The sequence below is a fragment of the Rhinichthys klamathensis genome, unplaced genomic scaffold, assembly GCF_029890125.1.
Source record: "Rhinichthys klamathensis goyatoka isolate OS25496 unplaced genomic scaffold, OSU_Roscu_1.1 h1tg000789l_1, whole genome shotgun sequence".
NCBI lineage: Eukaryota > Metazoa > Chordata > Actinopteri > Cypriniformes > Leuciscidae > Rhinichthys > Rhinichthys klamathensis.
In genome coordinates, this window is record NW_026607185.1 from 113,767 (window position 1) to 121,990 (window position 8,224).

General features: G+C 24.5%; 1 long non-coding RNA gene across 1 annotated transcript; it reads left to right on the top strand.

Moving 5' to 3' along the window:
- Window positions 1-1,584: 1,584 nt before the first annotated feature.
- LOC130077955 (uncharacterized) lies at window positions 1,585-2,762 on the top strand. The gene is made up of 2 exons (XR_008805859.1): window positions 1,585-1,631; window positions 2,706-2,762. It is a non-coding gene; the product is annotated as an uncharacterized LOC130077955 (long non-coding RNA).
- Window positions 2,763-8,224: the final 5,462 nt, after the last annotated feature.

An 8,224-nucleotide genomic window follows, 5' to 3' on the forward strand; every position in this document is an offset into this window, starting at 1 on the left:
ACCACAAAAAAATGGTAGGTCAGAAAAACAAAAATATTCCATGGTGGAAGGAAGAGTGCAGTAATGCAACTAGAAAAAAGTTTGATGAGACAAACTTTAAGTTGGCTTGAAAAAGCCGGACCAGAGAGTTGGAAGAAGTTTAAAATAGTTTGAAGTTTAAAGTTCATTAGTACATATAGAATGGTAGTTTAATTGAGTCTAGGGCTTCAGGGAGTTTAGATTTGAGTTTTTGTGTTGTACACTACTGGGCCACCGTAGTCTTGGCTCAATTTGAACTTTTACAATGAAAGTCAATGGGATTTGTATGGTTTTTAATATTAATTTTTAAGAAATCTGAAAGTCAAATCAGGCTGAAAAGATATAGCACACTAAGTCAGAACAGTCTGTAGGTCTGACCCGAGTTTGGAGTTTGTAGAGTTAAAGCTCTAGGAGGAGTTAGATATAGAAATTTTAGAGTAAGAAGAATAATAACTAGAAAAAAAGTTTGATGAGACAAACTTTAAGTTGGCTTGAAAAAGCCGGACCAGAGAGTTTGAAGAAGTTTAAAATAGTTGGAAGTTTAAAGTAGTTTGAAGTTTGATAGATGGATTAGTTAGAAAGAAAGAATAGTTGGAAAGAAAATGAAAAATTAGAAAGAAAAGAAAGATGAGTTAGAAAGATAGAAAGATTGCTTTATATAAAAGAAAGATTAGTTAGAAATAAAGATTAGTTAGAAAAAAAGAAAGATAGATTATTAAGAAAGAAAAAAAGATAGATAGATTAGTTAGAAAGAAAGAAGGATTAGTCAGAAAGAAAGAAAGATGGATTAGTCAGGAAAGAAAGAAAGAAAGATGAATTAGTCAGAAAGAAAGAAAGATGAATTAGTCAGAAAGAGAGAAAGATGCATTAGTTAGAAAGAAAGATAGATTGTAAGAAAGAAAGATAGATTAGTTAGAAAGAAAGAATTAGGATTAGTTAGAAAGAAAGATAGATTGTAAGAAAGAAAGAAGGATTAGGAAGAAAGAAAGAAAGAAAGAAAGAAAGAAAGAAAAAGAAAGAAAGATGGATTAGTTTGAAGAAAAGAAAGAAATAAAGAAAGAAAGATGGATTAGTTTGAAAGAAAGAAAGATTAGTAAGAAAGAAAGAAAGATTAGATAGAAAGAAAGAAAGATTTGGTAGAAAGAAAGAAAGATTAGTTAGAAAGAAAGAAAGAAAAGCTAGAAAGAAAGAAATATGGATTAGTTAGAAAGAAAGAAAGATTACATAGATAGAAAGAAAGAAAGAAAGAAAGAAAGAAAGAAAGAAAGAAAGAAAGAAAGAAAGAAAGAAAGAAGGATTAGTTAAAAAGAAAGATGGATTTGTTAGAAAGAAAGAAAGATTAGTTAAGAAGAAAGAAAGATAGACTAGTTAAGAAGAAAGAAAGAAAGAAAGAAAGAAAGATTAGTTAGTTAGAAAGAAAGAAAAATAATTTAGAAAGATAGATTAGTTAGAAAAAAGAAAGAAAGATGGATTAAGTCAAGTCAAGTCACCTTTATTTATATAGCGCTTTTTACAATACAGATTGTATCAAAGCGCTTCACAGTGATAACATGAAAGAAAGAAAGATGTTAGAAAGAAAGATGGATAGATTAGTTAGAAAGAAAGAAATATTAGTTAGAAAGAAAGAAAGATAGAACGATAGATAGATAGAAAGAAAGAAAGAAAGAAAGAAAGAAAGAAAGAAAGAAAGAAAGAAAGAAAGAAAGAAAGAAAGAAAGAAAGAAAGAAAAAAAGATTAGAAAGATTAGTTAGAAAGAAAGAAAAAAAGAAAGATGGATTAGTCAGAAAGAAAGAAAGAAAGATGAATTAGTCAGAAAGAAAGAAAGAAAGATGGATTAGTTAGAAAGAAAGATAGATCAGTAAGAAAGAAAGATAGATAAGTTAGAAAGAAAGAAAGAAAGAAAGATGAATTAGTCAGAAATAAAGAAAGACAGATGAATTAGTCAGAAAGAAGGAAAGAAAGAAAGATAGATTAGTTAGAAAGAAAGAAAGATAGATTAGTTAGAAAGAAACATGGATTAGTCAGAAAGAAAGAAAGATGGATTAGTCAGAAAGAAAGAAAGCAAGATAGATTAGTTAGAAAGAAAGAAAGATAGATTAGTTAGAAAGAAAGAAAGAAAGAAAGAAAGTAAGAAAGAAAGATGGATTAGAAAGAAAGATGGATTAGTTAGAAAGAAAGAAAGATAGAATAGTTAGACAAAAAGATAGATTAGTGAGAGAGAAAGATAGATCAGTAAGAAAGAAAGGAAGAAAGAAAGAAAGATTAGTTAGAAAGAAAGACAGAAAGAAAGAAAGAAAGAAAGAAAGAAAGAAAGAAAAAAAAGAAAGAAAGAAAGAAAAAGAAACAAAGATGGATTATTTTGAAAGAAAGAAAGAAAGAAAAAGAAAGAAAGATGGATTAGTTTGAAAGAAAGAAAGAAATAAAGAAAGAAAGATGGATTAGTTTGAAAGAAAGAAAGATGGATTAGTTAGAAAGAAAGAAAGATTAGTAAGAAAGAAAGAAAAATTAGATAGAAAGAAAGAAAGATTTGTTAGAAAGAAAGAAAGATTAGTTAGAAAAAAAGAAAGAAATATGGATTAGTTAGAAAGAAAGAAAGAAAGATTAGTTAGAAAGAAAGAAAGAAAGATTAGTTAGAAAGAAAGAAAGAAAGAAAGAAAGAAAGAAAGAAAGAAAGAAAGAAAGAAAGATAGATAGATAGATAGATAGATAGATAGATAGATAGATAGATAGATAGATAGATAGATAGATAGATAGATAGATAGATAGATAGATAGATAGTACACTACTGGGCCACCGTAGTCTTGGCTCAATTTGAACATGCTGCAATGAAAGTCAATGGGATTTTTATGTTTTTTAATATTAATTTTTAAGAAATCTGAAAGTCAAATCAGTCTGAAAAGATATGGCACACTAAGTCAGAACAGTCTGAAGGTCTGACCCGAGTTTGGAGTTTGTAGAGTTAAAGCTCTAGGAGGAGTTAGATATAGAAATTTCTGAGTAAGAAGAAGAATAACTAGAAAAAAAGTTTGATTAGACAAACTTTAAGTTGGCTTGAAAAAGCCGGACCAGAGAGTTTGAAGAAATTTATAGTAGTTTGAAGTTTGATAGATGGATTAGTTAGAAAGAAAGAAAGATTAGTTAGAAAGAATGAAAGATTAGTTAGAAAGAAAGAAGAAAGAAAGATTAGTTAGAAAGAAAGAAAGATTAGTTAGAAAGAAAGAAGGAAGAAAGATTAGTTAGAAGAAAAAAAAAGATTAGTTAGAAAGAAAGAAAAAAGAAAGATTAGTTAGAAAGAAGAAAGAAAGATTAGTTAGAAAGAAAGAAAGACAGATAGAAAGAAAGACAGATAGAAAGAAAGATTAGTAAGAAAGAAAGAAAGATGAGGTAGAAAGAATAAAAAGATTAAGTAGAAAGAAAGAGAGATTAGTTAGAAAGAAAGACATATTAGTTAGAAAGAAAGAAAGATAGAACGATAGATAGATAGAAAGAAAGAAAGAAAGAAAGAAAGAAAGAAAGAAAGAAAGAAAGAAAGAAAGAAAGAAAGAAAGAAAGAAAGAAAGAAAAAGATTAGAAAGATTAGTTAGAAAGAAAGAAAAAAAGAAAGATTAGAAAGAAGACAGAAAGAAGAAAGAAAGATTAGTTAGAAAGAAATAAAGAAAGACAGATAGAAAGAAAGATTAGTAAGAAAGAAAGAAAGATGAGATAGAAAGAAAAGAAAGATTAGGTAGAAAGAAAGAGAGATTAGTTAGAAAAAAAGAAAGATTAGTTAGAAAGAAAAAAGAAAGATTAGTTAGAAAGAAGAAAGAAAGATTAGTTAGAAAGAAACACAGATAGAAAGAAAGAAAGACAGATAGAAAGAAAGATTAGTAAGAAAGAAAGAAAGATGAGGTAGAAAGAATAGAAAGATTAAGTAGAAAGAAAGAGAGATTAGTTAGAAAGAAAGACATATTAGTTAGAAAGAAAGATAGAACGATAGATAGAAAGAAAGAAAGAAAGAAAAAAAGATTAGAAAGATTAGTTAGAAAGAAAGAAAAAAAGAAAGATTAGAAAGAAGACAGAAAGAAGAAAGAAAGATTAGTTAGAAAGAAAGAAAGACAGATAGAAAGAAAGATTAGTAAGAAAGAAAGAAAGATGAGATAGAAAGAAAAGAAAGATTAGGTAAGAAAGAGAGATTAGTGAGAAAGAAAGAAATATTAGTTAGAAAGAAAGAAAGAAAGAAAGAAAGAAAGAAAGAAAGAAAGAAAGATTAGTTAGAAAGAAAGAATGAAAGAAAGAGATTAATTAAAAAGAAAGACAGATTAGTAAGAAAGAAAGAAAGAAAGATTAGTTAGAAAAAAAGAAAAAAAGAAAGATTAGTTAAAAAGAAAGAAAGATTAGTTAGAAAGAATGAAAGAAAGAAGATAGATTAGTTAGAAAGAAAGAAAGATAGATACGTTAGAAAGAAAGAAAAAAAGATAGATATATTAGTTAGAAAGAAAGAAAGATAGATAAGTTAGAAAGATTAGTTAGAAAGATTAGTTAAAAATAAAAAAGAAAGATTAGTTAGATAGAAAGATTAGTTAGAAAGAAAGAAAGATTAGTTAGAAAGAATGAAATATATATTAGTTAGAAAGAATGAAATATATATTAGTTAGAAAGAAAGAAAGGTAGATTAGTTAGAAAGAAAGAAAGAAAGATTAGTTTGAAAAAAGAAAGAAAGAAAGGTTAGTTTGAAAAAAGAAAGAAAGAAAAGATTAGTTAGAAAGAAAGAAAGCTTTGTTTGAAAAAAGAAAGAAAGAGAAAGAAAAAATAGTTAGAAAGAAAGAAAGAAAAAAGAAAGAAAGATTAGTTAGTTAGTTAGAAAGAAAGATTAGTTTGAAAAAGAAAGAAAGAAAGATTAGTTAATTAGAAAGAAAGAAAGAAAGATAGAACGATAGAAAGAAAGAAAGAAAGAAAGATTGGTTAGAAAGAAAGAATGAAAGAAAGAGATTAATTAAAATGAAAGATAGATTAGTAAGAAAGAAAGATAGAAAGATTGATAGAAAGATAGATAGAAAGAAAGATTAGTTAGAAAAAAAGAAAAAAGAAAGAAAGATTAGTTAAAAAGAAAGAAAGAAAGAAAGAAAGATTAGTTAGAAAGAATTGAAGAAAGAAGATAGATTAGTTAGAAAGAAAGAAAAAAAGATAGATATATTAGTTAGAAAGAAAGATTAGTTAGAAAGAAAAAGAAAAAAGAAAGATTAGTTAAAAAGAAAAAAGAAAGAAAGATTAGTTAGAAAGAATGAAAGATATATTAGTTAGAAAGAAAGAAAGATTAGTTAGAATGAAAGATAGGTAGATTAGTTAGAAAGAAAGAAAGAAAGAAATATTAGTTTGAAAAAAGAAAGAAAGATTAGTTAGAAAGAAAGAAAAGATTAGTTAGAAAGAAAGAAAAAAGAAAGAAAGATTACTTAGTTAGAAAGAAAGAAAGATTCGTTTGAAAAAGAAAGAAAGATTAGTTTGAAAAAAGAAAAAAGAAAGAAAGATTACTTAGTTAGAAAGAAAGAAAGAAAGAAAGATTAGTTAGAAAGAAAAAGAAAGAAATGTTAGCTAGAAAGAAAAAAGAAAGAAAGATTAGTTAGAAAGAAAGAAAAATTAAAGAAATAAGTCAGAAAGAAAGAAAAATAAAGATTAGTTAGAAATAAATAAAGATTAGATAGAGAGAAAGAAAGAAAGATTAGTTAGAAAGAAAGAAAGATTAGATAGAAAGAAAGATTAGTAAGAAAGAAAGAAAGAAAGATTAGAAAGAAAGATTATTTATAAAGAAAAAGAAAAAAAAAGATTAGTTAAAAAGAAAAAAGAAAGATTAGAAAGAAAAAGAAAAAAGAAAGATTAGTTAAAAATAAAGAAAGAAAGATTAGTTAGAAAGAAAAATAAGTTAGAAAGAAAGGAAGAAAAAAGAAAGAAAGATTAGTCAGAAAGAAAGAAAAAAGAAAGAAAGATTAGTCAGAAAGAAAGAAAAAAGAAAGAAAGATTAGTTAGAAAGAAAAAACAAAGAAAGAAAGATTAGTTAGAAAGAAAGAAAGATTAGTTCAAAATAAAGAAAGAAAGATTAGTTAGAATGAAAAATTTGTTATAAAGAAAGAAAAAAGAAAGAAAGATTAGTCAGAAAGAAAGAAAAAAAAGAAAGATTAGTCAGAAAGAAAGAAAAAGAAAGAAAGATTAGTTAGAAAGAAAAAACAAAGAAAGAAAGATTAGTTAAAAAGAAAAAGGAAAGATAGATTAGTTAGAAAGAAAGAAAAAAGAAAGATTAGATAGAAAGAAAGAAAGAAAGATTAGTTAGAAAAAAATAAAAAATAAAGAAAGATTAGTTAAAAAGAAAGAAAGATTAGTAAGAGAGAAAGATTAGTTAGAAATAAAAAGAAAAAAGAAAAAGATTAGTTAGAAAGAAAGAAAGAGAGATTAGTTAGAAAGAAAGATTAGTTAAAAAGAAAAAAAGAAAGAAAGATTAGTTAGAAAGAAAGAAAGATTAGTTAGAAAGAAAAAGAAAAAAGAAAGAAAGATTAGTTAGAAAGAAAAAGAAAAAAGAAAGAAAGATTAGTTAGAAAGAAAGAAAGATTAGTTAGAAAGAAAAAGAAAAAAGAAAGAAAGATTAGTTAGAAAGAAAAAGAAAAAAGAAAGAAAGATTAGTTAGAAAGAAAGAAAGATTAGTTAGAAAGAAAAAACAAAGAAAGAAAGATTAGTTAGAGAGAAAGAAAGATTAGTTAAAAATAAAGCAAGAAAGATTAGTTAGAATGAAAAATTTGTTATAAAGAAAGAAAAAAGAAAGAAAGATTAGTCAGAAAGAAAGAAAGAAAAAGAAAGATTAGTCAGAAAGAAAGAAAAAGAAAGAAAGATTAGTTAGAAAGAAAAAACAAAGAAAGAAAGATTAGTTAAAAAGAAAAAGGAAAGATAGATTAGTTAGAAATAAAGAAAAAAGAAAGATTAGATAGAAATAAATAAATAAAGATTAGTTAGAAAAAAAATAAAAAATGAAGAAAGATTAGTTAAAAAGAAAGAAAGATTAGTAAGAGAGAAAGATTAGTTAGAAATAAAAAGAAAAAAGAAAAAGATTATTTAGAAAGAAAGAAAGAGAGATAAGTTAGAAAGAAAGATTAGTTAAAAAGAAAAAAAGAAAGAAAGATTAGTTAGAAAGAAAGAAAGATAAGTTAGAAAGAAAAAGAAAAAAGAAAGAAAGATTAGTTAGAAAGAAAAAGAAAAAAGAAAGAAAGATTAGTTAGAAAGAAAAAGAAAAAAGAAAGAAAGATTAGTTAGAAAGAAAGAAAGATTAGTTAGAAAGAAAAAGAAAAAAGAAATAAAGATTAGTTAGAAAGAAAAAGAAAAAAGAAATAAAGATTAGTTAGAAAGAAGAAAGATTAGTTAGAAAGAAAAAACAAAGAAAGAAAGATTAGTTAGAAAGAAAGAAAGATTAGTTAAAAAGAAAAAGGAAAGAGAAATAAGTTAGAAAGAAAGAAAGAAAAAAGAAAGATTAGTTAGAAAGGAAGAAAAAAAGATTATTTAGAAAGAAAGAAAGAAAGATTAGTTAGAAAGAAAGAAAGATTAGTTAGAAAGAAAGAAAGATTAGTTAGAAAGAATGAAAGATATATTAGTTAGAAAGAAAGAAAGATTAGTTAGAAAGAAAGAAAGAAAGAAAGATTAGTTTGAAAAAGAAAGAAAGATTAGTTTGAAAAAAGAAAGAAAGAAAGATTAGTTTGAAAAAAGAAAGAATGAAAGATTAGTTAGAAAGAAAAAGAAAGAAATGTTAGCTAGAAAGAAAAAAGAAAGAAAGATTAGTCAGAAAGAAAGAAAAAGAAAGATTAGTTAGAAAGAAAAAATTAGATAGATAGAAAGAAAGAAAGATTAGTTAGAAAGAAAGATTAGATAGAAAGAAAGAAAGATTAGTTAGAAAGAAAAAGAAAAAAAGAAAGATTAGTTAAAAAGAAAAAAGAAAGAAAGATTAGTTAGAAAGAAAAAAGAAAGATTAGATAGAAAGAAAAAGAAAAAAGAAAGATTAGTTAAAAATAAAGAAAGAAAGATTAGATAGAAAGAAAAAGAAAAAATAAAGATTAGTTAAAATAAAGAAAGAAAGATTAGATAGAAAGAAAAAGAAAAAAGAAAGATTAGTTAAAAATAAAGAAAGAAAGATTAGTTAGAAAGATAAATAAGTTATAAAGAAAGGAAGAAAAAAGAAAGAAAGATTAGTTAAAA